Genomic DNA, 26545 nt, shown 5'->3' on the forward strand with positions numbered 1-26545 from the left:
CAGTGGGAAATTCCGATCAATGAATTTACGAGTTACCGTGTCATAAAATTGTTTAGGCGACGTCTGAATCGAGCTGTCGGGATCGATCGCGCAAACAATTGATCGGCCGCGCTGTCAACGAATTTCGCAGAAAGCTTCCAGGAAGCGGGTCTATTCGCCTAAGTTATGCGATTCGAGGAGCAGGCCCGCGAGTATGGGGGCAGACGATAAGAGACCGTCATCGACGCATTCGAAGGGAAACGCTCGCCTAATTGAATTCCGGTCCGAGAGCATCCGAAACGTAAATCGAGAGATCAACGCGGACCGCGGAAAAACAGAGACTCGTCCCACTTGTCCCGCTCGTCCCTGCGAAACTATCTTCTCAGGGATGATCCCGGTCCCTGGAAACACTGCTAAGCTCGGCTTAGAAACGACAAACGAATGGCCGACGAGCAACGTCATTGTTCGAGGGGCAGACCGCGATAAGTCCGCCGAGCCGGCTGGGTCTGCGTCGCTGTCATAATCGTTCCTCACGGAATACTCCCGCCGGGAGCCGTCGGACACCTTGTTTTATCGGGGATTAGCGCCGTGAACCCGATTAATCGCGTATTCTCCGATGGGTTGGAAGCGATGGGCGGACCGGAGAAATGATCGGAATAGCATCCCGATTATTCGATCGCTATCGTTACGGACCTCTATCCGACTCTGCTGATGGATCCCGCGTTTTCTTTTTTATTTTTTATTTTTTAGACCAGCACATTCATTCGATTCTTCTTGTATGTGAAAAATAACGTTAACCTACGAACTGCGGCGGTTTTTTAACAAAAATATAACCGAATATGCTTAGGAAGCTATATGATGTTTTTTTATCTATTTTTATCAACGTGCTTTTTAGGATATTCCTTTTAGACGGATTAGTTTAAAAAATGTATAAAAAATATTATCTAAGATCCTGAGTATGTTCAGTTATATTTTTGTCAAAAAACACCGCGTGTTCGAAGATTAACGTTATATTTTACATGTAAGAACTGAACATATTTGCTGATCTAAGATCTATAGAAACCGATCTTGATGAAACATGTGAAAAAATGTTTAAACATAGTCAGTCACATTTTTCTCAGGAAGGTATCGTTTCGATATTGATTTCCGTGGAAAATATTTCGTGAAACTACTACTACTAACTTTCATTATTTTGCAACTAGCAAAAAGCCTAAATACCAATCGATTTTTAACATTATTCGTTCGCGTGAGAGGAGACGCGCCGAGAGACCGCTTTTAGCAAGAAAAGATTTTCTCGGAATGACCGACGAAAATGAGAATTTCCATGTAGGTCCGCCATCAACTTATCAGCAGTGGCGTATGCACTGTGTTTACACTTAAGAGCGAACGGAGTATTATCTTCTCGTGTATCGCAGCAGCGAGAAGAATGTTTAAACAGGGACTGCGTTTTCGTTGATGTTGAGAGAAATTTTGTCTTGTTTTATTTTTTTTATTTAAACAGAACTATGCGCCGCCGGGTAACGCGGCGTCCTCAGTCGGCGGAGATATTAATTTATGGAAAAATTTCTGAGGAAACGCGAGGGGCTTCCTGACCAACGGCGAAACGTTGACCAGCGACCGCGAAATAAACAGAATTTAATTACGCGGCTTGTCCAAGGACTGCTCGGTTTTATTCTATGGTGGACTGAGAGGTCTCGCCGGTCCTTTAATGAGCGAAAACCTATTCTAAATAGCAACCGGGAGCATTGTAATATGATTTTCCGACGGGCGATGTTAATTATCTGATTTTCGATCAGAGAATGTAAATTGACGGTACATAAATTAACACTTGATCAAGTTATTAATTCAATGATGTTAACTCTTAACGGACCAATGACGCGGCAAACGTGAATAAATACGCGAATATCTGGCAAAAACTTTCGGAAGGAACGGACGCGCTGATTTTTATGAAAATATACCCACGAATTTTGTATAAAATAAATATTTCTTTTCTACATTTGATAGAAAAATCTTTGGCGCGTAATTCGATCGTTCGAGAAACAACTTGGTCCATGGTGGTGTGTAAACTTGAAACACTGGTCCGCTAAGGGACAATATTTATGTTAGATTTAGGATAACACTCGCGTGATGCGCATGTTCTCTGGAAAATTGAAGAACAGAAGGAACGAGTGGCGAGATCTAATTGCGGGATCCAATCGTTTGATTTCCGTTGTAGCCGATGCACACACGAGCGAATCAATTTGGTTAATGAATTTCCACAAACACACCTCCGCCTGAAAGCAAAAATCCAAAATGGGTCAGTCCGGCCTCCATGGTAGTTGCGGAGCTACCAAACACGAGAACCATTCAATTTCCATGAAACTAAATGGAATTTCTCTGTACTTGTTGATCCTTGAACTTGCCAACGCGCGTTTGCATCTTCTCTTTCATTTATTCCCGAAATAATCGATTTTACGAGGAAGCGCGTTCGATCTCAAGATGGTTCTCCAATAATTTGAAACGCGAAATCTTGATGATTTTGCGCGAATCAGTTTAGAAACTGTGCGTAAAACTGTACCACAAACGCGTAAAAACTGGCATCTGCCACAAAGTAAAAAAGGACAGCTATGGTTAGACAAGTAAAATAGGGTAGTCATGGTTAGACAAGTGAAAGAGGACAGCCATGATTAGACAAGTTAAAAAGGACGATCATGGTTAGACAAGTAAAAAGGGACGACCATGGTTAGACAAGTAAAATAGGACAGCCATGGTTAATCAAGTAAAAAAGGATAGCCATGGTTAGACAAGTAAAATAGGATAGTCATGGATAGACAATTAAAAAGGGATAGCCATGGTTAGACAAGTAAAAAGGGACGACCATGGTTGGACAAGTAAAATAGGACAGTTATGGTTAATCAAGTAAAAAAGGACGGTCATGGTTAGACAAATAAAATAGGACAGTCATGGTTAGACAAGTTAAAAAGGACGGCCATGATTAGACAAGTAAAAAGGGACGACCATGGTTAGACAAGTAAAATAGGACAGTCATGGTTAATCAAGTAAAAAAGGACGGCCATGGTTAGACAAGTAAAATAGGACAGTCATGGTTAATCAAGTAAAAAAGGATAGCCATGGTTAGACAAGTAAAAAGAGACGACCATGGTTAGACAAGTAAAATAGGACAGTCATGGTTAATCAAGTAAAAAAGGATAGCCATGGTTAGACAAGTTAAAAAGGGCGGCCATGGTTACATAAGTAATGTAAGACAGTCATGGTTAATCAAGTAAATAACCTTGACATAACCTTGCACCAACATTAAGATAAAAGTACCTATTATGAAACGCCGTTCAATAGTGACCCCTACTTGAAACAGTAGCACAAACAGTGCAATGAAAAGTAGATAGAGCATGCGAAAGTGGACGTAAAAGTTCTAGCTATACTTTTAAACTGTGTTCTTTATAAATTCAATACTGAACAAGGAACACGAGAACATGATACAAATACGGTGTCCCATATTAGGAACATGCTCGAACTTGACTAGTTTGCTCCTCTTATTTTGTATTCGTATCAAACAAATGTTTCACGTTATCTAGAGTAGTATAATATTCAACGTATAGCATAAATATTCAACGACGACACTTTACCGTCGCAATAAAATCGACGATAAATTTATGCCCCCTGAAAAGCGTTCCGTGGTACGAACTTTCACCTTAATTAAATCTCGCGAACCGAAGCCACGATTTTTTTTTTCACCGATGTTCACCGTTGCGATAACACGATGTCCTCGTGCCTCTTCGTCAAGGACTCGACAGGTGACAAATACCGGCGAAGTACAGTCGCATGCAAATCGCCTCGAATTTGTTTTCGCTGGCGCTCCGCTCCTGCTCATCTGTCTCGCTCGTCTGCTCTTATTTTTTATCCGTATAACCGAGCATCGATAGGATCTCCTTGCGAGTGGCGCGGATAGAATGAGAATTAGGTTGGCATAAGAGGACGGCGGACCTTTTTCCTCCCTTTCCCGGACCGTTCCCCCCCCCCCCCCCCCCGAATAGGTCGGCTACGTGCGCCAAATACGTTCCCATTATCGCCGTGCTAGAAGAGAGAGAGAGAGAGAGAGAGAGAGAGAGAGAGAGAGAGAGAGAGAGAGGGAGACCGATACGCGACACAGTCTGGATCCTCTCTCGACTTCTCGAAACTCATCTGGAATTTATGTACCTGCTCGCTTGGCCCGCTCGCGTCGAGGAGGAGATCAGCTTTGCTGACTCCCACGATGGACGACGCGACGAGGCACGGGATACACCCGTGTGCCCTCTCCTGCAGACGAGCCACGGGTCACGTTCTCTTTCAGACCGACACGGAGAGCAACGAATCCGCTTTTGTCAATGGGAACTTCTCGTCAGATTTTGAATCGTGTTTTACGCTTTCGTGCGATCCTCGTAGGCGGAACATGTTCGTTTGCCGATACGTTTCACTGTTCCTGACAGTTATTCAATCGTGCTGCGTTTGCGGGGTTGTTTAATTCATAGATGTTTATTTTATACCGTCAGTATATTGGATCATTGTTTGCGTATTCGTTAATTGAATTTATTCTTTATGAAGATAATTTTGCAGTCGGAGAAGCGAATAGCAACAGTAGAATGGGGCAGTTATGGTCGGGCTAGTGGAATGAGACAGTTTGCAGTGGAACAAGTAAAATAGAGCAGTCATGATTAGAAAAGTGAAAAAGGGCAGCTATGGTTAGACAAGTAAAATACGACAGTCATGGTTTGACAAGTGAAAGAGGACAGTCATGATTAGACAAGTAAAAAAGGACGGCCATGGTTAGACAATTAAAAAGGGATAGCCATGGTTAGACAAGTAAAATAGGACAGTCATGGGTAATCAAGTAAAAAAGGATCGCCACGGTTAGATAAATAAAATAGGACAGTCATGGTTCGACAAGTATAAAGGGACGACCATGGTTAGACAAGTAAAATAAGACAGTCATGGTTAATCAAGTAAAAAAGGATCGCCATGGTTAGACAAGTAAAATAGGATAGTCATGGTTAATCAAGTAAAAAAGGATTGCCATGATTATACAAGTAAAATAGGACAGTCATGGATAGACAAGTAAAAAACGACGACCATGGTTAGACAAGTAAGAAGGGATCGCCATGGTTATACAAGTAAAATAGGACAGTCATGGCTAATCAAGTAAAAAAAAAATCGTCATGGTTAGACAAGTAAAATAGGACAGTCATGGATAGACAAGTAATAAAGGACGGCCATGGTTACATAAGTAAAATAAAACAGTCATGGTTAATCTGGTAAATAAGAACAGACACGATTAGACAAGTAAAATAAGACAGTCATGGTTAATCTGGTAAATAAGAACAGTCATGATTAGACAAGTAAAATAGGACAATCATGGTTAATCAAGTAAAAATGGATAGTCATGGTTAAACAAATAAAATAGGATAGTCATGGTTAGATAAGTAAAAAAGGCCAACCATGATTAATCAAGTGAAGTAGAGCATCAATGATTAGAAAAGTAAAATGGGACAGCCATCACTAGACTGGTAAAAGAAAGCAGCCATACTCGGACAAGTACAATAAGTCAGTCTTGTAGGACTTTCTATGATAAGACAAGTGATGTACAAGTGGTATAGCTTCGCTATCGGGTCAGACAAAGGGAACGAATACGTGCAACAAAATCGGTTAAATGAAACAGGATTGATTCGTGATCAGGCAAGTGGAATAGGTGCCACCTGTGGCCAGACAAGAGGCGAGTATAAATGGCAACCGAATAAGTAGAACAAGTACTGCCTACGTCCTCCAATGAATAAAACAAGAGCAAATTACGACGAAACGAATAGAACACGTGTGTTCTATGCTAACAACAAGTCGTTAACACAATAGAAAGCTACACATCGTCGAATTAAACAAGAATAATAACTGAGCAGGCGCGTAAAGCTGCACGGTTTCTCTTAAAAAATGCAAAGCGAGATCGCTCCGCAAGCATCAATTAGAACGACTTCTCGGAGAAACGCGGTGGCACAGGTTTCTCGGAGTGTGCAGAAAAATTCCGTGAAATAGCGGCGACTTTGAAGCGATTTCCGCGAGTTTTCCGAAGGCCAGGATCCCCGGCGAGGATTACAGACGTAAGATTACGCACGCACACCAGCCGGCGTTCGCAACCGTGAAGCGTGTACGTAATTACTCGCACATATTAGACACGGGTCTTTTTATAAACGACCTTTTTTTCCCTCGGCCGAGCCGGGAGGTCGCGGAGAAGGAGGGGACATAGTCGCGGCCACCATCGTCGTCGCCGTGAGACTCGTGAGGGGGCGGCGTGGGGAGACGGGGAGAGCGAGAAAAAATGGAGGGAAAATATTCAGCGCGGTAACGAAGTGGGTCTTGGAGCTCGTCTCACGCGACTCGCGTGCCTTTGCGCCGACCCGTATGAAACATTGGTTTATTAGGAGATTTCCGAGAGGGTTTCTCCGCGAGTTTCCTCGACCAGCGCCTCTAATAACCGAGGCAACCTAACGAACGACGATGCTCGCCTTAATTCCCGAGAAATTTACCTTAATTTCGCGGCGGCCCGAATGAAACCGACGACGCCTTTTTCAACTCCCGTCAGGCCGGCGCCGCTTTTTTTCCAAAGGGAATTTTCTTGGGAAATTCAGCAAACGCGTTCGCGGAAAGTTCTCCCGCATTTTCCACGCGTTACACGCTCCGCAACGAATCTCGCATGCTGCCGCGCCGGCTAATTTATTCACCCTAATCTTGCACCGTGGCGGCCGCTTCACGCGACCCAACTAAAAATGCTGCAGGTTTGATGTAATCGTTCGCCGATTTATGCGGTTCTGCGGTATCTTGTTGCTGTTCAGAAGTTCGCCGGCGAACTTCTCGCGACAATGTAAATCGCGCGTGAAATAAACCGCCGCCGACGGGGAACGTAACTTTTCACGCTATTTAGGGCTGCTGGCTTGCCGCTGCTTTACTTCTGTACGCGAGAAATTCTCCCGCGGTTAACGATTATTGCTAGTCTGCGGATCTTTATGCGTAACAACAGTTCTCGTCATCTCTTCCGCCGAACAAAAGTTCGTTAAAAATGTATTTCTTCCTTTAACGATGTTAATAACGCGACAATAATGCTAGAGTATTTTCGAAATTCTTCTTTCGACTTCGCTGTTTTGTGTTTCGATTATCCATTTCTGCCATAAATGTGTATAATCCGCAGTCAAAATGCTTTCGTCGAAGTTGGAGCTTTGTGCTTATGGTAGATCTTTTAACACGTTCCGTGCCGAGCTTTTTTTACTCGAATCTTCACACTTTGATATTTTACTAAAACTTGATGTATTACGTGCAATTATTAATTCTCGTACACATAACAACGTAACAAAAACTTATCAACGCCCATTCTTGCGGTGGAAATTGATTCTTCGGTTCTAAATTTCTTGTAAACAATTTGTTCAGTTCACTAAGTAAACATGCAAGCGTGTACCATCGATGGTACACGTGGCACGGAACGTGTTAAGCAAACGTTTTGCATGTAAACTGTTGCTCGAAAATTGATTGTAAGATGGATGATTAAAAACGATTTGTAATGCTCCCTTTGAAGACGATTTTGATCCATTATTAAGTGTGAAAACAACAATCGCTGCCGAAATAATGTATTTCATATTTTCCTGAAGCATTCTATACAGAATTCTATTGAAATCTGTTCCGCATCTGATAACCTGGTAGAAAATCTAAAGAAAATATTCTCGTAACGCGATTCTGTATGGTTTCAAGGCAACGTATATCCTTGAACTATTTTCTTCTTTTTAAAATGCCAGAGAATACCGCGATACGAGGATGAACATTTATCCCGAACACAATAAAGACTCGTGGATTCTTGTTTCGAAGAATGAGCTAGAATTATACGTGGCTCGGAGAAGAATTATTCTTGCATCCTGTTTTGAACAATGCGCAATTATTCTTCACGAGAACGAGCCAGAAATCCGCCCGATCCGGAGAAAAGATATTTTGCAATCATTTGCTGCGAGAACAATTCATTTTCCATCTTTCGTGTCGACTGAAACAAAAAATGTACTTTTCTGTACAGTTTCCAGATTAATCTGCGATTATTGACTAGATCCAGTAGCAACGTTTGGTATCTATATTTTTGGTTAGACTAGCTTTCAGCTTTCCCCATTCGCGATCCTGGGGTACGGGCCTGGTCCGAGGAAAGCAATTTTACGAGTTGCCGTAACGTGTCCATCAAGCGCACGGCCGTTGAGCGTGCCGGTGTGGTTGGCAAAATCCAGGAGGCTCTTCATGGATTCGCGGATCGTTTTGTTGCGACTCGAGGGTAGCTATATCTAGCCGAGAAGTGGGAACCGTGTGGATTCAATCTGCGAGGAATTCGGAGAGCGCTGAAGAATTGAAGATTCCGGGATTTCGATGACAACATCAACCGCGAATTCTCCTCGAAACGAATCTATTCCATCCGTGCGGAAAAGTCGCCGGGTTTTCACTTCGCGAAGACAGGAGGGCGGAGGGCAGAGGGCAGAAGACATAGGGATATAGGATATAGGACATGGAACATAAGACATAGGACAGAGGGCAGAAGACAGAAGACAGAAGACAGAAGACAGAAGACAGAAGACAGAAGACAGAAGACAGAAGACAGAAGACAGAAGACAGAAGACAGAAGACAGAAGACAGAAGACAGAAGACAGAAGACAGAAGACAGAAGACAGAAGACAGAAGACAGAAGACAGAAGACAGAAGACAGACGACAGACGACAGAGGACAGAGGACAGAGGACAGAGGACAGAGGGCAGAGGACGGAGGACATAGGGATATAGTACATAGGGATATAGGACATAGGACATAGGACATAGGACATAGGACATAGGACATAGGACATAGGGCATAGGACAGAGGCAGGGGACGGGGGACAGAGGACTGAGGACTGAGGACTGTGGACATAGAATATAAGACATAGGACAGACGACAGACGACAGACGATAGAGGGCAGAGGGCAGAGGACAGAGGGCAGACGACAGACGACAGAAGACAGAAGACAGAAGATAGGAGATAGACGACAGACGACAGACGACAGACGACAAACGACAGACGACAGACGACAGACGACAGACGACAGACGACAGACGACAGACGACAGAGGACGGAGGACATAGGGATATAGTACATAGGTATATAGGACATAGGACATAGGACAGGGGACAGGGGGCAGGAGCCAGGGGCAGGGGACGGAGGACAAAACAGAATATAGAAGATAGATAATAAACGGGATGAAATGCAAGTCGGTTCGCAATTTCCCGGGGCAGCAACGGACGTTTCGGCGATCGATTAACAGCGCCGGTGCATCGAAAAGCTCTCAGGATATTCTTTTACGGGGAAACTTCGGAATCCCGTGTCGATAAAAATGCAGTGAACCGGGGCGAAACGCGTTGCCCGCGTGACCATGACTCTCTCCGGAATATATCCCATAAGCATCCCCGCGAGTCAGCCTTGAGATTGATAAATCTACTTATCGAAGCCGACGCTTTTTGCCGCTGTTATCCACGGCGAGACGAGGAGGAGCTGACCGGCTGGGATTACCGCGAGCCCCCATAATCCGATGTGAGAGAAACGGGGTGACACGTGTCCCAGTTCGAAATTGGTTCCGATTCGTCGTCGATCTGCCTACCCTGCTGGCCGGTCATTAAACGAATCGCCCGGCTTCGTGTTTACGCGAATACTATAATACCACGGAGTGTTGCTCTCCATGAAAATATCTGTTGAGTTCTGTTTTAATGCCTCGCCCCGTTGCCGATGATTTAATTAATCCCCGAGGTCCCTGCTGTCCGCCGCCGAGATCTCCCTTGCACCATTTTTCATCCGTTTATGTACCGACGAGTGCCCGGAGACAGATGCTCTTAGCGCGTCTGCTGATAGCGTCACGCGTACAGGGTATCCCCTTTTTTATTCTCTCCGCAAAACTCTATCAGCATTTTCTACGAGCAAAAATATGGAAAAAATGTACGCAAAGACTGGATCACCCTGTACGCGCGTACGTCGTGTCCACGATCTCGCACTTCACGTGGAAATTCATTTTACGCACATTGGCACAAGGGAAGTCTGTCGGGGACCGTAATATTCGTTCGCTAGATCGCTTTAATATTTGACAAACGAGGTGCGCTGTTTTCAATGAAACATTTGAATAATGAAGATGGCCAGCCAACGACGGGGCTGGCGAGCGAACGTATTAATATGGCATATTTGAAGCGCAGTGTGTTTCGAAAATTAAGACTCAATAATTGCAGATGTGCGAATCAATCTTTCAGAAGCAATACAAACTTTCGTCGTTCGATAATTCAGTGGGAATATTTTATTTAGAGATTTTTAATTAGAAGGAAATGATCGATTTATTTTTAGGTAGAGCGTAATAATGCAATAAACAGCTGTTGTGATGCGACAGCTTGTACAGGAACTGGCTCTGATAGATAGTCTCGAAGAATCTGTTTCTAAAGATAGTTGCGAAGCAGCGCCGTCTGACCGATGCGGGTCACCACTACTGACAGCCGCATCGTCGTTTGATCGGAGTAACAAGTGATCGGGGAGGACTGCGGTCACGGATGAAAAATTAAATCACGGTCGTTTGCTCTCCGCGTATAGGTTGCAGATGGTTTGCACCCCACCCCCGACGAGTGCCATGCAACATTTGCACGTCAGGGCCAATAGTAATTACGCGGCGCATTAACAATGCTGCTGGTGAATTTACGAGCTCGATATACAATTAATGAACACGTTTAATTTTCGGTCGGCTACGAGCGGTTTGATCTGTGCCGTGGGAGCGTTTACGGCTGCGCGCGGTATCGATACCGCGGATTACTTCGACACTTCAATTTCCTTCGATTTTTGAATGAACGAAATTATACTTGCCAATGTTAAATCACCGTAAACGGTTTATTGGATTGTCAATACCGACCCGCTGTCGAAGCAGCCCGCCCGATAATTATTTATACGGCGCGAGCAGCGTTGCCTATTGGATTTTTAATGATTGGTTTCTGTATTTCAATCGCGGTCACGCGAAAATTAGGCGACGATAAAATTAGCCGCGTTTCTTTCTCGAAATCGAGTTCGGTAATTGTCCTTAAAATAATAATTCCGGAAGATTTCCCTGTTTTCCCTGATTTAACAATTAGCGTATCCGCTCTGTTTTATCGTTTAAAAAATTCAAATCCCAATGTTACACTTCCGGCGCGTCTTTCGCGAAGAAAGAACTTTACACGAAGATTGAAAGAAAAAAAATGCCTGCCGCGTTATTATAAATTTAACGAGTCCCGCGTTCGATGACCGTGCATTTTTCATTCGCTGAAACTGCGAACATGAAATTTACGAGCCCGGAGATTCGTGTGCAGCTGCGGCAAAGGAGCTGCAGCCGTTCGTTAAGGGAAGAATCGGCCGGGCGGGGATCGATATCTCGGTGGCCATCGGTGACGATCAAGTTCAACGGCGGCCTTCCTCGACGACATCGATCACCGATACACCGCCGAACAGGCACCGTCGCCGCTGTTAATAACTAATAAACGACGGACGATCATAAATAACCGAAGCGATGCGCGCTTCTGTCCAGACCGCAAACAAAAGCGTGCACATCGTTGGCTACTCCGCGACAAAGAATAAAGTTCAACATTTGTGTCTGGGCTGTTCACCTGCGCCAACCCTCGCGCGAGCTTCTACTTCAGCCGCTGCGAACACCTGCGTGGTCGCCATTTTATTAACCTTAAGTCGGTTTAAAATAAAAATGTGGGAGCTCGCAGCAAAACAATGTAATAGGCTGCGCGATTTAACCTTCCCGCGATCCTCGGAAATCGTTCCAGGGAGAGATACCTTTGTAGTCGGACAAGTGAAATAAGAGTGCGCTAGTCAGACATGGAAGAAGAGAAATTTCATGACCGTGAGAAAAATTGATCGGTGTAGTTTATAACACTCGGTCCAGTGCCGCGTGAGTCACGTATGGGTGACACTAATTTTTAACTAAGTTTTTGAAATTCAGTTTTATTGCAATATAATAATATTGATTGTAATTATAATAATATTGCAAAATAATAATATTGCAAGATAATAATATTGCTAGATAATAATATTGCAAGATAATAATATTGCACGATAATAATATTGCAAGATAATAATATTGCAAGATAATAATATTGCAAGATAATAATATTGCAAGATAATAATATTGCAAAATAATAATATTGCAAGATAATAATATTGCAAGATAATATTATTGCAAGATAATAATATTGCAAAATAATAATATTGCAAAATAATAATATTGCAAGATAGTAATACTGCAAGATAATAATATTGCAAGATAATAATATTGCAAGATAATAATATTGCAAAATAATAATATTGCAAAATAATAATATTGCAAAATAATAATATTGCAAAATAATAATATTGTAAAATAATAATATTGCAAAATAATATTACAAAATAATAATATTGCAAAATAATAATATTGTAAAATAATAATATTGCAAAATAATATTACAAAATAATAATATTGCAAAATAATAATATTGTAAAATAATAATATTGCAAAATAATAATATTGCAAAATAATAATATTGAATAAATTGAATGTTACTAGGATTTGTAGAATACAAAATAGCTGAATCTATATTTCTTATGGTAAATTTTCACTTTCCAGTTTCGGTTTCATTGATCGAATGGCTTCGATATTGCTTGAATTTTTCGAGTTAATATTCGGCACTTGACGCGTTAAAAAATGAAAGTGGCACTACCTGTGGCCGGATAAGTGGAAGAGAGTCGTATATGGTCAAACGAATAAATGACAAGTGGCATGTAAGAGGAACGAGAACGAGTGAACAAGAGACAAGTAACTAGACAAGTGGGGAAAAATGGATCAATGTAGTTAAAAAGGTAAAAGTGGTACGATCGGTGGCTAGATTAATGGAACAGAATGATGCATGGTCGGACGAGTGAACAAGAAACGGGCTGGCTGGTCCAGCGAGTAGAATAGATTCTGTCTGTGCTGAGACAAGTGGAATGAGGATGGTACACGGTCAGACGAGTTCGTTAAGAACAGATTTATCTGCTCGGTAGAATAGGTATGAATTACAGGCGGACGATTAGAATACGATTACTGTGAGCCCTCGATTAAAAGAAATAAGGACAACTCGTGACCAGAGAAGTAGATCATACAGGGTGAGACATGGGAAGCAAGTGGTTTTGGAATGATTATAAAATTTTTAGATTTTGCTGTGGAAGAAATTTATCGGTAACAAAATCTTTGTGGGTACATAGCATTTTTCATTAATATTCTCGCTCGGAAAATTAAATCTGGCATGCGGTGACCATTTCCGTTCACACAAGATTACGTCACGCGAGGGAACATAGTCATTCCGATGATCATTAAAGCTACTACGCGCGTTGAACTGCGGTCATCGACTCGTTATGCACTCGACTTTGCGCTCGAAGCAATTTTAACGGTAGATCTAAATTAATTTGTCCGACTTGTTCCATTTTATGTGACAAAGTGCATTTTGTGCATACGAAATCGAGTCTTGTGACTGCTTTTAACAATTTTTTACATCTAAACTTTGATAATATAAGAATTATCTTGGAGCGTGATGTAACAATTATAGTGGTGCCTCGGAGTCGCCACTCGAGTGCAAAGGGTTAACGAAACAATCGTATGCGAACACTTGGTCCCTGCGTCCCACCCGGTGTATGAAACTCGCGCTCGGACCAGTGGAATAATTACGATCCTTGATCATGCACTTAAATTAAGTACAACGCAAGTAAAATACGGCCAACCGATTGTCGCGCAAATGAAAACGTGGCGGTTTACATAATCCAAGGAGTAGATTAAGGCCACCGCACGTTCGAGCAAGTGAAATACGCGTACGCCTGGCCAGACAAGGAGAACCGTGCGCGAAACGGCGCACGAAGAAGACTAACAAGCCCGACATCCGCGATCGTTCTCGTTCCTTTTATTAATGGAAGATTAATAGCTCGTAGACCTATCTCAGCGATTCGCGAGGCAAAAGTTGCCTCCGGCAGTTCGGAGTTTTTAAAGCTAATTGCGAGTCTCGATTAGAGCTCGAACTGTATGCGGCGGTCAGCGAAAGATCAAGCATCGAAGATCAAGCACGATAAATTGGCCACTCGACTTCGTTTTCTCCACTGACCCCATCTGAGACTGCAGGTTCGCTGGCGAACCAAGGTAAATTGGCTATCCGCAATTAGAAAGTTCGAGCTCAACGAGTATATACGAGCGGTATATACGTACATATAGCGGCGCCTAATATAAGACCCGTTTTCTTTTTAATCGTGAGTTTCGTTTTAAAAACACTTTCGTTGCAAGTGGATGCACAATCTACTGGAAGATACAGGAAAAGTGCAGAGAATACTGGAAAATACTGGAATTCTCATATAACGGGAGGTCCTCGTATCAGGCATTTAACCTTTTAGGTACGGCTGAATTCTGCGCGAGGCTATTTCTCTGGACGGCAGAGTCTGATATGTACTGTACAGAGTGTCTGTATATTCTGTCTATATATTGTTAAGATACAGTTATATTGTTAACAGTTATATTGTTAACAGTTATATTGTTAACAGTTATATTGTTAACAGTTATATTGTTAACAGTTATATTGTTAACAGTTATATTGTTAACAGTTATATTGTTAACAGTTATATTGTTAACAGTTATATTGTTAACAGTTATATTGTTAACAGTTATATTGTTAACAGTTATATTGTTAACAGTTATATTGTTAACAGTTATATTGTTAACAGTTATATTGTTAACAGTTATATTGTTAACAGTTATATTGTTAACAGTTATATTGTTAACAGTTATATTGTTAACAGTTATATTGTTAACAGTTATATTGTTAACAGTTATATTGTTAACAGTTATATTGTTAACAGTTATATTGTTAACAGTTATATTGTTAACAGTTATATTGTTAACAGTTATATTGTTAACAGTTATATTGTTAACAGTTATATTGTTAACAGTTATATTGTTAACAGTTATATTGTTAACAGTTATATTGTTAACAGTTATATTGTTAACAGTTATATTGTTAACAGTTATATTGTTAACAGTTATATTGTTAACAGTTATATTGTTAACAGTTATATTGTTAACAGTTATATTGTTAACAGTTATATTGTTAACAGTTATATTGTTAACAGTTATATTGTTAACAGTTATATTGTTAACAGTTATATTGTTAACAGTTATATTGTTAACAGTTATATTGTTAACAGTTATATTGTTAACAGTTATATTGTTAACAGTTATATTGTTAACAGTTATATTGTTAACAGTTATATTGTTAACAGTTATATTGTTAACAGTTATATTGTTAAGATAAGTCTGTATATTGTAAATCGATGTGAAGACAAAAGAAGTGTGAAACAATTTATATGAAGACGATTATTTGATTCAAACGATGACCGAGTGAGCCACTATAGTGGCGCGTCGTTCAGAGAGATGACATCCGCGGATGCCACTATAGTGGCGCGTCGTGCCTAAAAGGTTAACAACCGTATCAGGCCCGGTGTTTAACAACTATTTTTCCTTTGTCCGGCGGAATTGTGGCTCCGAACGGGAAGAAGCATGATAACGGTGGCCCGATATGCCGCAGGAATTCGGGACTTGCCGGTAAATGGGAATTGTTGGTCTGTCTCTGCGTGCGACTGTTGTGCTCATTCGGTTCGAGCTCTCTCTCGCGCGGACAATTACGTTTTAATTAAAATTATCTCGGGCCCACGGCGAGGGCGGCGCGGCGCGCGTTACACGTTCGGTTGGCTCGTGAAAATTGCTGACGACTGCGGGGCGCAGGTATTATCACGGTCGAAACGATAACGAAGACGTACAACTGCGAGAAGGATCGCTGAGTCGGATGGCTCCAGCCTCTGGCGCCGAGTTTTCCACTTTTCGCTCGCTTTTCTCGCTTTTCTCGCGTTTTCCGGCGCCCGAAAAACTCGCGGCCCTCGCGACGAGAAATGGGACGACCCGCGCGAAGAATCACTCCCGCTTTCGATTACGGAGTTCCTGTCCGGCGAACGCGAGACTATTTCAATTTTCCCGGGGCCACTCGAACTTCCGGAAGCTTCGCGCCGGATGGGAGAAGATGCTCGAGATGCTTCCTCGCGCGCGTTTCCTATGCGAAACAACCCCGAGATTACGACGGGAAGGACGCGTTAACGGTCGAAACGCCGGAAATAGAAAGCAGACGACACGGATTTCCTTCTGCTTCTCGTGCGACCGTCCATCGGCTAGGGTACAGGAGCCAATTACCGTACCCTGACTGCAGCTTTCAGGATTTTTCGCTGTTAAGCACGACTTTAGCAAGTTAAATGACATTTCTTAACGACTTAAATAAATTAGAGATGACTGTTTTAACAGAATTTCATGAGATGATTTGAGATTTGAGATTATGTTGAGCCAATCCATGGCAAGCAACACAGTAATTAACGCGTCGAGATAAAATATTGGGTTGGCAACTAAGTAATTGCCGATTTCAGTAATTAGATGTCTCTCACTCCCATTTTTATGATACCCGTAAATGTTATATTATAAAATTATTATTACTATTATTATTATATTATTTTTTATTATCCGTGAATGTTAGCAACTGGACAAATTGAATGCAGCGGTCAAGGAAAAGCGACCAGAATTGGTCAATCGTAAATGTGTCATTTTCCACCAGGACAATGCTAGGCCGCACACGTCTTTGTCCACTCGGCAAAAATTGATGGATATTGCTTGGGAATTGATGTTACACCCACCATATAGCCCTGATCTCGCGCCATCGGATTACCACTTATTTCGATCCCTGGACAACTCCCTTCGTGGTAAAACTTTTAATGATGGTGACGCTGTAAAATCTCACTTAACTCAGTTTTTGTCCGAAAAGGATCAGACTTTCTACGAGCGAGGAATTTTCAAGTTGTCAGAGAGATGGCAAAAGGTCATCGAACAAAATGGAAAATACATTACAGATTAAACTTCGTTCCAAGTAAAAAAATTTTTTATTTCATTGAACAAATCGACAATTACTTAGTTGCCAACCCAATAGGTTCAGTTGACGTGCACGATAAAAATGAAATAGTTTGATATGTTTTAAACGATAAATATAAAGTTTATTATGCTTTAAAAGAAACGAAAGGCGCAGTAAATGACTATCCCACGGTAACTGGCTCCACTACCCTAACGACGAATCGATGCCACGCAAAATCGAAACGGTTTCTCTCCGTCGTCCTGTCCCGTCGAAACGTGATTACGATTTGCGAGCTGGAACACTCGGCTAGCAGACGCGAATTTTCTTCGTTCCAGGGTCCGGTGCCTTCGGACACCGGCGATAAGCAACAGGTGAAAGTTTTAGAGAGTCGTTAACGACGCGCTTTAATTGTCTGCTGTCGGGGGACGCGGCGCCGATCGATCGTGCTTCGAAAAACGGTGTCTTGGAGCTTCAAGCGGATAGCTCGATGTTTCGCGTGCGCTGAACGTTCGTCATGTTGCGCTCTCTTTGGCAACCCTCTGCGGCACCACGAAATCCACAGAATCGTTTTGCGACCTTCGGGGGTTCCAAGGCGGTCCAAAGGATTCCTATGGGAACCTTTGAAAAATCCAGGAGGACCGTCGAGATTCTGGGAAGATCCTCGTGGGATCCAAAAAATTGTTAGAAGTCCTTTAAAGATTCTCAAGATTCTCCATAGTGTGGCGTCATAGTCATTCAAGTGTTTCTAAGAGATCCAAAATGGCCTCGTAGTCGTTCATGTTTAAAATGCCCGGTTCCTCATGCTCTATTTTCAAATAATTGGAGTTATTACGTAGGAAATAATTGAATTTCCTTAAGTCGAGCGTACATCGTAATGAAAATGGCGAGCGGTTTAAATAAATTTTCTCCTGTTATTCTCATAAAGCAATACACGTCAGTTACTTTTAGCAATCCTTTGAAGATAATAATAATATTTATTATGTCAACAGAGAGTGGACCCTTTGTTACAGAAAATGTTATATTAGCGAGCACACGAGGCAAGGATAGGTAGACAGAAAAGTAATAATAACAAGATAACAAACATCTCAGTGAAATAATATGCTTGAGATTTCTGAGAGATCCACGAAGTTCACCAGCGTTCTTGACAAATCCATCAGGGATCCAGCGAGTTCATAAAAGTCGTTCAACCGTTTATCAATAATTTTGTACGTTCGTGATAAATTAAACAAAAAATTGTCAAAACATCCAAGAAGTCCATTGCAATGTTGATCGAGGTTACGATCGTTCCGAGGTCCCCGAGAAATCCATAATGCCCGGAGCGATATTGGAACGGTCTTGAACGAACTCTGTGGAATCGAGGGAATCCAGGTGAGCCCTCGAAGAGTCCTTAAAGCGTCGCGATGCCGGAATACCCCTCATCAGCGAGCACATATCGAAGTCGGCGGCTCTAATATCGCAAAGCACGCGTACTCGAGGGCCGCGCACGTGTGCCCCTAATGTGCTTTCTTTCCTTTCAGTTCTACTATCGAAAATCACTTTGTCCGCGATTTCACATGGCGCAGCAGTCGTCCGCATAGAAATATAAAGTCATTGGAATCTCGCGGGGGCCCGGTCGATATCTTACATGCCGCGGACCGAGCTCCGAATGCAATCGGAACGGACGCAATTCCTCTAATAACGCGGCCCGTCCGCGAGGACGGACCGGAATCCGTTAAAAGTAAGCTCGGCGAACAGGATAATCTAGTAACGTATTGGATGTCGCGCGGCAAATTCGCGCGCATTTCCGCGCTATTAGCGAAACGAGGAAAACGGGGGGATTCCGAAGAACAACGGCGCATTATTCGAGGTTCGCGACGGCTGGGGCTGCAACTCGATTTTCACCGGGACCCCGAGCTTTCGAAACTCCTGGCTCCGCGCCAGCTTCCATTCCCCGGCGCGCAACGCGCCGCCGAGACGAAACGACGTGTTAGTATTCATAGATGCCGCAGTAATTGTTACAAATTATTCGCAACATTCTTCGCGAGAAGGCGCCGAGGCGCCGCTGCCACCGCGGCCTCGCCCTTTGCCAAAGTTGTTCGTACGGTTCATGCTCGGGCGGTTATCGTTTCCCTTCCTAATTTACCCGAAGTGTTCGAGCTTTGACTCCGGCACGGAATCGATTAAACGGCCACGCCGGTGGTTACACCTTCGTCTGTCCGCCTAACCGTGGCGGAGCCACCTATTGTCTTATATATTTAACGATCCGTTTACTATTTCGAAATCACGCCGGACCAAATGTTACAATGTTTTCTCGCGATTTGTTTAATGGCTCATATTCCGTAGTGTGCGGCAATTTTTCGAAGAGTTTCAATCGATTGTTTCTTGGCGTTATCAATTTAACTGCAACGACGGAACTGGCACGGCCTGCGGCCAGACAAGTAGTGCAGGGGATAGTGTATGGTGAGACAGATAAGATAACGGTGGCGTAATTCATCTGGCAAGTAGGATAAGTATTTCCCGTAGCCGGACAAGCGAAATACGTGGGTTATATGGTCGGACGGGAGAACTAAAAATTATATTTGATCACTCTGGTTTGTTTCTGGGCACACAATTGACTTTATATTTGTCTATATTTATTGACTTCATATTTATACAGGGTGTGCCAAAAGTGTCTCGTAATCCGGAAATGGCGGGTTCCTCGGATCATTTGAAGCAGCTTCTTCCTTTACAAAAATTTTCTCCGAGGCACCGTTAACGAGTTATTAACGAAAAACAGTGACCAATAAGAATCGAGTACGGCTGACGCAAGGGGACCCAGCCAACCGGCGCACGAAGCCCAGTTCCGCTCCTTGGCTCGGTCGCCTCGCGCCAGTTGAGCTCGCCTCTCATTGGTCACTGTTTTTCGTTAATAACTCGTTAATGGTGCCTCGGGGAAAATTTTTGTAAAGGGAAAAGTTGCTTCAAATGATCTGAAAAACCCACCACCTTCGGATTGCGAGGCATTTTTGGGACACCCTGCATTTATCGCATTAACCCCTCGCCGTAGATTGACGAGTGTGACTCGTGATGAAGATTTCTAGCAATAGCCTGTCAATTATAAATGTTATTCCATTCTTTCAAGTCGGAATCAAATTCCGTTCCCTCATTGTCAATATTTAATCGTTCAAGTAAATGTCGCAACACGATAAATATATATTATCTTCTCCTTCTAAGAAATGATTGAAATCAAAAAATTCGAATCATTGTTACCGTGAAGATAATGGTACGGCAAGGGGTTAAATATTTTTATTAATAGATAAACGAAATAAGAGAGTGAAAAGATAAAAAATGAACAGAATATGAAAGAATGAAAAGATTGTCTTATTCGGTATAGTATAAAGCGAAGTAGAGCTGAACGGTCGGACAAATGGATAAAGAATAAAAATCCCATAAACTTTATCCACCGAATGGCACCCTTCTGAAATTGTACGGTATTCATGGGGAACATTCGAGAGAAGCGTTTCAATTCGGCCGATCCTTTATCCCAAAGTGTTCGACTTGGCGAGCCAATATGTATACGAGTTTAGCACCAGCGATACTCGTCTTCTGATACCGGGAAATCACATTCTAGAGACCGGAGACTGAGAGAGAGAGAGAGAGAGAGAGAGAGAGAGAGAGAAAGAGAGAAAGGGAGAGAGAGAGATCTCTCTTCGTGGCATAGTGCAAACGACGGGGCCGGTAATTGGATATTTTGCGGGAACTTTCTATTCCGCGCTTAAGCGAGACTAAACTTTTAACTTTAACGAAGACCCACCGTTGAACTTTAACAGAGACGTAAACTAAGGCTGCTCGGATACGGAGTTTAAGGCTTCCCGAGCACCGAGATTTTAGTGTGCAGCTCCGTCCGAGGAGCGGGTCCATGATAGCGCAGCTATGCAGCTATCGCTGCATCGAACGCATTCTTCTTGGATTTCATTGTAGCGATTCTTTTTAGAAACGAAAGTGCTTCAGCCGTTTCAAACGTACTGTAGAACTGCTTTATTTAATGCGATCACTTAACTAATTAATCGTTTCATTGATAGCCTGCGGATCTTCGTGCAAGATAAAAATGTCGCGCACCCGTTGCATAAACGTTTATTTCGGTCTTGAATCATTTTAATCAGTTGTAAATCATATAATCGAATTATTACATTTTTGTAATAGCGTCGGTGTTTTGTGTTTCATCTATATTCATTTCAGTCATAAATGCATGAAATCCGCAGTCCAACCCTTTGCCGTCGACTGGTGAGTCTGAGGCAACACTAAAAAAAAATTGTTGTATAATCTTACAAAATAATTTTTACATTATCACGTTTGCTTATTTTTAAGAGTGTGTTAAGGTTACAGGACTCACAGGACTCGATTTTAGGTCAGTGAAACTATCTCGGATTTAGAGTCAAAATGGCCACGGAGTGCAAAGGGCCGAAATGATCACTGTGGCACTTTGTGCGCTGATTTTATTTCAGAGCATACGTTCGACGGGGCCAAAATGTTCGCTCGAGAAATCGCAGGAATAGAGGAACGCCGCAATTAGCGAAAATTGAAGGTTTACCAACGGAATACAAAATTCCCGGGTTCTGTTAAACTGATAAGGATCACGCGACGAATCAATGCCGCTATAGAATTCGCAGGCGAAAACGAGGCTGCGGGGGACTCGAGCGAATCGATACAGCTCGTCGATAGAGCATCATCAAAGTCGTTGGAGCAGGTCCCACGCGCTCTATTCGGGAACAGGCTTTGCCGGGCTGAATCCCGTGTACGCGCACAGAGATTCATCTGCTGATGGTGTCCGTACCAATTCGATGGGTCTTGACGGTGTTTCGAGCACGGCGGAACACGTTTCCAAAGCGGCGCGCACGCGAACGAGCCTCGGGAATTATCTACGCGCATTCGAGCGGAATACGCACCGTTTGACGAAAGGAGAACGTAGTCAAAAGGTGAATATCACGGATGAAATGCAGGCCGGAGTGGAATTGATTGTTCCGTTCCAAGAGCCTGTCATTCGTTCATTCTTTCGGATCGTTGATACTCGTTTTAGTTCGAGCTTTGCAGACGGTATTTTATTAAATCGCGAATATAATCGACACACAGTTTCGTTCCCATAGGCACATTTAACAACGTTAAAAATTTTGAGAAAATTGTAGTATTTTGTTCGGTCAGATTTGAATCGACAAGCACTTTGTATTACTGTTCCGATATATTTACGTTTTATGGATTCCAATAAAATTATGACGATGCAATGAATTAGCTTGAGAATTCATTTTCGAATCTGAGCAAATAATTCTGTCACTCGTTTATGGGCGGCGCGACAATCGAAGTGTTAAGATGGATAAAACGAGACCCCAATCGTTTCGTTCGTTTCTAAACAATCGGGTACAAAAGTGTACGAACATCCATCGCGAATAACCGCTATCATTTTTTTAATAAGAAGTTCTTTAAAATTTTGCGATCAATTTGGAGCATGCCAGGCGAAAAGCTGTCACTCGGAACTCGACGGAACGTTTGATTACGATGCGCTAATTGGTACCTGTTCTCTCATCCACTCGACTTCACAAGATTTTTAATTCGAACTTTTCAGCCTACATATGGCCTTTCGCACGCCGGTCGAAGGTTCTCGAACGGTGGTCCTCCCCACGGTTCTTGTAACGCGATCAAATAATGAACACGTACGATGTTTACCGGCCTCGGGATCAGGCGTGTGCACTTTAATTGGGCGGAACATTAGAGACGATTCGAAGGACGTGCGTGGGCGATCACAGGCCCCGAGCCTCCCCTGGGAATCGAATCGCAGTCTCCGCAAGTTCCCTTCGACCCGCGCTCTTAAGAATACTCCTTCTCTTCCCGTTCATTCCTCTCTGTTCATGGGGACAGTTTTTCGACAGATATATATACGTCCCAAAATTATGGTACCTTCGGGAAATGAGGGGTTCCCGAGGTCAATTGAAGTAACTTTTTCCTTTACAAAAATGTTCTCCGAGGCATCGTTCACGAGTTATTAACGAAAAACCGTGACCAATGAGAGGCGAGATCAGCTAGCGCGAGGCGGCGGAGCGGTGGAAGCATAGTTCCGCTCATTGGCTCGGCCGCCTCGCGCCAGTCGAGCTTGCCTCTCATTGGTCACTGTTTTTCGTTAATAACTCGTAAACGATGCCTCGGATTGCATTTTCGCTAAGGAAAAAGTTGCTTCAAATGACTTCAAGAACCCTCCATTCCCCGGAAGTAAAATTTTGGGACATTCTGTATATATATTATTATTATTATTATTATCATATATTGTACATTACATATTATAGGTTACATAATATATAAACTCAATGTTTTAGTATTTTTTTACACGTTCGCGGCAAATTAAACATTTCTTGGTAAACCCTAGCGAGTAGTTTCTAAGATTAAACTAGGAAAATATTCAATTACATAAGGATTAGGTAACAAGGTCAGTCAGTAAACAACCTCGGGACCAATCTCCACCCACGCTCTCAAGGATACGGTCTACATTTTTTTTTATGGAAACAGTTTTTTGGCGAAGTTCCGCGGGTTGATTCGACTTTTACGAGTCGACTCCTGCGGTCGTCGGAGGTTTACAGAGGACAGGGGGATGACGTACAACGGCGGGGGGACGTTTCGACACGGTCGAAAACGAGAAAACAAAAGGAAGAGCAGGGGAGACGCACGGCGAATGCGTCAGTTGACCGTTGGAAAATCGGCTCAACTGTCGCAGCTACGCGGACCGTGACGCCAATCACTCCGCGTAACCGATAAATTCGTTCCGATGCGACCAGTAATTACATTTGTCTTGTAACAATGGCATCGTTCAATCTTTGCCACCCTGAAGCCATCCGACCCGCGTTTCCGTTCCTTTTTTAGCCGGGCAAAACGACCCGTTTTCTATGCAAAAAGAAATCACTGAGCGTAAAACGGTAAATAATTTATCGCTAGCACTTTTTTGCTGTTAGCTGTGCAGGAAAATTTGTGAACACTGCTGAAACATTGATAGAAGTGTACACGAAAATGTAGTATAGCAAGTCTTCGAGTTTTATGGTAAAGGAATCCATAAACAGGCGAAAGCTGGGGTTGAATGAAACTGTTGACATTTTCGGTTGGTTCTGATGTAACAATTATTTTTTTACTTTCAACTTTTCCGTGTTCTATGGAAACTGTTACAAGTCCGCTGAAACTCTTATTCTATATATTTATGCATAAACAGACAATTTTTACTTTTTAGCCCGGAAAAAGTTTCTGGTTGGTTTCTTCACTATAAAATATCTGTTAAGAAAAATACATGTTCCTTCAGAATTTTTATCGAAATAACTGTTAAAATTGAACATTTACAACAGAATTAAAGTGTTAGTGTAAAAGTCAATCTAAAACAGAAAAATAAATAATTTACATTTATTTACGAATAAATGAATTCTTTTTCCCAATGATGTGTCTGATCGTTTGTACAACCTCGATCTTGACTACAGTTTCATTAACAAAATTCGTGGACTCTGTTGAAACATAGCTAAAATAGTCTGCAAAGATTGATCGCGCAAAGTCTTCTAGTTTCGTCGTTAAAAAAAAATTGCGAAGCCAACCCGAAACGTCGTCGAATCGTGAAGATATAATTCTCTTTAATTTTCTCGAATTCTCTCCGCGAGGATGGCACTTTGCATAGAAACTCGCAGCGCGTTCGTCACAATTCGGCCGTCGTCGTTCGGGACAGCGGTTCAAGTACGTTTTTCAAGCACAGTAATTGAAGAAAGCCAGAAATTCGTGCAGTAGCATCGTCGTCGAGGGGGAAACAGCAAAGCGACACGGAAAAGGCAGTAAGCGGCACGCGAAATTGCATTAGTTTGTTCGCGAAAAAGGAGGAACGGGAAAGTAAAATAATAAAACAAGGAGCGTCATTTGGGGCCACACGCGTCGCCGTAATTACGTAGGGGCGCGATGCCGGCTAATTGGCTGGTAGCGTGGGTTTAAATAGCTTTTTATTACGATCATCCGCAAACATGAGATTGCGTCGTACATTACGGAAGTGCTTAAAGCGTGGTTGAAAAATTATTAGGAAATAAGAACTCCCCCCCTGATTGGCTGAAATGACAGGAACGAGCTCGCGCGAGCGCGTGCCGTCTCTCGAATACTGTGTTTATCGAATTAGTATTCAAGTGATTAACGGAGAGCACGCTCTTCAGATTTACGGGCTGTTCGGCGTCAACTTTTCAACGATGTTTACCGCGGCTTACCGATACTGCAATCTGACAACGAGTTGCACGATTACGCTGATAGCGGAAAAATCGCTGCAATAACGAAAACGATGCCGCGCAATCCGCGGGCCAATATTTTCCTTATTACAACGTTCGAACGGGAAATATGGTGCCATATTTCCTTCTCAATGTTTCAGCTAATTGCCTGCGGAGTGTATTTCTACGATATTTTCCTTTCCAGCTTTACTCGTGGAAATAATTCTTTAATGTTTATTATGTTTATTATTTAATACAAAGATAATGATACAGTGAAATCACTATCGTGTTAAAAATTCTACAGATTTTTCGGTGTTTAATACTCGAAGAGCGAATCTTTTCGACAAATATATAATCAATTTATATACTTCTTTTAGACGTGATAAATTCTCTATAAACTTTTTATAAATTGAAATAAATAAAAATTTAAACTGATCGATAAAAACTAGACGTTCGAGTAAAAATATTTATATTCTGAGTCCAAATAAACCCAAGCTCTGCCGCGCGCGAGTGTTAAAAAATGTAAAGATCGTTCTGTCATTAAAAAATGTACAAATATCTCCAGGTCATTTAAAACTCGTTCAACGTTTTCCACGTTGTTAAAAAATTCGGCAATTTTTCCTCTTCATAAATCTGCAGTTCGTAGTGTCTTTGTACGAGAGACAGTTAGGTATGATTTTATTCCCTGGAGGAATTAGAATTCCAAATTACATTTCCATGCTTTGCTCCCGTCTTAACGACCGTGCAACTTTACATCGTGCTACTTACTTCGAACGTCTTAAATCTCCGTAAACGAACTTCTTCTTTCAATTTCAAAGTCTGCGAAACCTGCACAATGATCAACAATCCCGAAAACAAGCCACCAGGCAACGAGACAAATCCCGGAAACCTGGACACCCCATCAGCCCCAACGCGCAGAAGTCTTCCGACCGGGTAATTACGACAAAAATGATTAAAATAATCCTCTTACGCTGCAGCACACAGCTCTTGGCGTCCGCCCGGCTTCCCAGAGACAGCAATAAAGCCTGGATGGCAGAAGGCGGGGAACAACGTAAATCAGAGAAACTCCGGTGACAAGCGCAGACTCCCAGGAGAAGAGTCGCGGGACGAAAACAACCGAGTAGATCCTCCGGTCCAGATAAGATCGAAAAATCAAAGAGCCGGAATGGAAACAGAGCCGGGCTTTGTTTCGCCGGGAGTTTTGTCCGGCAGCTATTCCAGGGTAGCATCGCCGCCACGTGACCAAAGAAAAGTCAATACCAGAAACCAGAACGGAACACGAGCCGGCGTAATTGAATTTCCGGCATGGATCGCGAGAGTTTAACCTTCATTTCGCGC

At 42.6% G+C, this 26545-nt stretch overlaps 1 protein-coding gene across 5 annotated transcripts in view; it reads left to right on the forward strand.

Annotated features, from left to right (window-relative positions):
• Positions 1 to 26545, forward strand: part of Dop1R2 (dopamine receptor 2) — a 133586-nt gene that overhangs the window by 16340 nt on the left and 90701 nt on the right. The window contains exon 1 of one of the 5 annotated variants that reach the window (XM_033484014.2): positions 21863 to 21925. The exons of the other annotated variants lie outside the window; for them this stretch is intronic. The gene's annotated coding sequence lies outside the window, so the exon portion shown is untranslated. Of the gene's footprint in view, positions 1 to 21862; positions 21926 to 26545 lie in introns of those variants that run through there. 5 annotated transcript variants of the gene reach the window in all.

The sequence above is a fragment of the Megalopta genalis genome, chromosome 15 (assembly GCF_051020955.1).
Source record: "Megalopta genalis isolate 19385.01 chromosome 15, iyMegGena1_principal, whole genome shotgun sequence".
Classification (NCBI taxonomy): Eukaryota; Metazoa; Arthropoda; class Insecta; order Hymenoptera; family Halictidae; genus Megalopta; species Megalopta genalis.